Source organism: Zeus faber (genome assembly GCF_960531495.2).
Source record: "Zeus faber genome assembly, chromosome: 19".
Lineage (NCBI taxonomy): Eukaryota > Metazoa > Chordata > Actinopteri > Zeiformes > Zeidae > Zeus > Zeus faber.
In genome coordinates, this window is record NC_137206.1 from 13,395,566 (window position 1) to 13,398,962 (window position 3,397).

Genomic DNA, 3,397 nt, shown 5'->3' on the forward strand with positions numbered 1-3,397 from the left:
TAAAAGGTTGATTACCTCAACTTTCCCTAGCGGGTGCAGCAGGTTGGTGGTGCCGTCGTTGTTTGTTTATGAGAATATAGATTTATTAATGAAATCTTTGAAGGAAGTGATATGCCCTTTTTTTTTTTTTTTTTTAAACAATAAACAAACAAATAAATGAACGAATGAACGAATGAATGAACGCGTGTAAAAATAAAACATGGCTGACGTGGCTCAATGAGTTGAGTTACGTGAGTGATTGGTGGAGCGGTTGATTGACTATTATGGAATAGATCACAGATTACATTGGAACAAAAAAAACATTCACCAAATTCTTCCCAAAAACCAAACAAAAGAAGAAACACACGTCTGAAATGGAGCAGGGGGAAGCAGCCATTTTCTCCGACCCCCTTCCTACATAGCAGCCATTTTCTCCGACCCCCTTCCTACATAGTGATGGTTTTGATTGTTGTTTTGTTTCGGCCGTCAACCCGAAGTGACTGAACTGTTACAACGCGTGGCGCCGTTGCCAGGGTACGAAAAGAGCTGAGTGTTTGCTGGCGCCGCCATTCTGACGCTGAGGTGACCTCGGCTCGCATTATCTGGAGGAAGTTCCTCTAGAGTAGCGGTTCTCAATGTGGGGCCTCGGGACCCCCCAGCAGGTCCTTCGAGAGGCCCCAGGGGGTCCTCGGCAAAATGGTGAGTCGTTAAACTTCACCGTTTTTTTTTGTTTTGTTTTGTTTTTTTTTGGTGTGAAAGAGTCAACGAAAGCTGACACCGCGAGAGGCCCGTACAGGCTTGGATTCAGCGGCCCCGCAAAAGCGGGGCCGCTGAATGTCGGGGTCGTTATCGTGATGTTTTTGCACTTTACAAACTTGTTGTCCTGTAATATACGTCGAAAACCACAAGGAAAGCTGAGATGGCATCCATCCTGATCCACCTCAATTCTCAGTGGAGGCGAGAGCACATGGTACATTACACTGCAGCATCATGAAAAACTCAGCACTCACTGACCTTGGGAAACCATTCTTCAGGGTGTGTGTGTGTGTGTGTGTGTGTGTGTGTGTGTGTGTGTGTGTGTGTGTGAGAAAGGCGTGCGCCTGTGCAAATCTGAAAGGAGGGCTGCAATGGGTGGAGATGCAATCTAAAGTGATGTCATTGGACCACCTAAGGGATCTGGTTACTATGGTGTGTGTGTGTGTGTGTGTGTGTGTGTGTGTGTGTGTTTGGGGGGGGGGGGGGGGGGTTGGGTTGAGGGCGGGACACCAGAGAAGGGAAATTGATGGCATCCTTGAGCGTTTTGTACAGCTGATGCAGAAGGTGACAAATGAAATGCTGTCAAATGCAACAAAAGCAAAGAGCACACATCACCTCTTCGCATCCCATCAAAATGTACGGGGGCCCCGCTGCGTTTACCGCAAAGTGGTGTAAAACGGGACAGGTTAAAAAGAAGAACAGAATTCAATTCCTCCTGATGCAGACTTACAGACACGCTTCCGTGAACAATTACGTTTAGATCTAGACAGGATAAACCACAACGTCAGGGTCAATAATAATAAAAAGACAAGACAAGACAAGACAAGACAAGATAAGACAAGATAAGACAAGACAAGACAAGATAAGACAAGATAAGATAAGTTGAGATAGTACTTTGTTAATGCGTCTATACGTTGGAAATAATCGTAGAGGATGGGGATTGGAGGCGCGCTGTAGTATATACTGTTATTTACTCATATTGTTTTTACCTTTTTACTTAGTGTTATGTGCTGCTACTAAATTAACAACATACAGTATTTAGATACAAAATTAAAAGAAATAATAAACTATAATATAAATATAACACTCATATTTAACAATCATTTAAAAATAATCATGATATAAGCAATGTGCATTGTAGCATACGGTATTGCACAATACAAATGACAATAATCATAATAAAATGATGACAAAATATTAATAATACGATGATGATTGTAATTACTAAAAGAGAGGTAACCCTGATAAGCCTGAAGATGGCGCTCCGTCTTCTGGGATGAGCGCTCAGACGAGTGTGAGAATGAGGGGCGCGCTTGTGCGTATATGTGTGTGCGTGTGTGTGCGTGTGTGTGTGTGCGCGCTTGTGCGTATATGTGTGTGCGTGTGTGTGCGTGTGTGTGTGTGCGTGTGCGTGTGCGTGTGTGTGTGTGTGTGTGTGTGTGTGTGTGTGTGTGCGCGCCAGTGGGACGGGGGAGCCGCCGTGCGCCGCCTCTCCGGCGCTTTTGCCTCCCGACGCCGAGCGCTGCTGCAGTGCTTTGCTCTTCACCTCCTTTCTCTCTCTCTCTCTCTCTCTCTCTCTCTCCCTCTCTCTCTCTCCTCTCTCCCTACTCTCTCCCTACTCCCTCTCGCTTCGTGCAGCCGCTTCTCCTCCTCCTCCACCCTCCTCCTGCCTCCCTCCTCCACCCTCAGCATCCAGCAGATGATCGCTCCATCACCTCCAAACTCCGACAGGACACCGGGACGCGCCGCTCCGATCTGAGCAGACTGCGGATCGGCAGAGGGGGGACGAGGAGCCCAAGATCCATCTCGTCGGTAAGTCTCGTCTTTCTTCAATTTTTTCAATTTCTCAGAATCATTATTCCTTTTGACTGCGTCCCTTCTCGCTGACTTACCGACGGGATGGCTGCGCTTTGCAGAGGTCAAACGTCTCGCAGGTTTGCGTGGGAGGTCTGGGAATTTACAGATGCATGGGCAGGAGAACATGTGGCTGCAAGTAAAGGCTGATGCACGCACGCACGCACGCACACACACACACACACACACACACAAACACACACGAACTGGTTTAAAAAGATCGCAGGGCTTGCATGGGGGCTGATGCCCCCTCACTGCCTGAATAAAAAGCACCCGGATCCGGGTCCAGTGAGTCCCACCGCTGACCCAAATGTAGGATCAGAATCGGAATCACATTTCCGTTGTTGCTGTAAGGGTTTGATGTGTTGTTGCACAGACAGAAGCTGGACATAAAAAAAAAACCCAAAAAACAAAAGATGGGGAAAAATGTACAGAATATTCCAACCGGGGAATCCCGGTTGGAATATTCTGTACATTTTTCCCCATCTTTTGTTTTTGTTTTTTATTTATTTTATTTTTATTATTATTTTTTTTTAATATTTTTTTAAATTCATCGCCGGCCGTGTGTGTGAGAGAGTCAGGGAGGAGGAAGAAGTCAGGGCGTGCGCGCGTTGCGGAGTAGTTCCTCAGAGATTATAAAGCCTACGGAGATGAACTACTGGTTTGTCAACACCACATTAACAGTTTTACAACTACGGATTAAGGAGCTATGGATTATTTCACAAAGGCGAGAAGCTGCGGAGCCCACAGCCAAAGCCCAGATGGGATCAATACATTTGGGGAGTGCTTGGGGAGGAGGAGGAGGAGG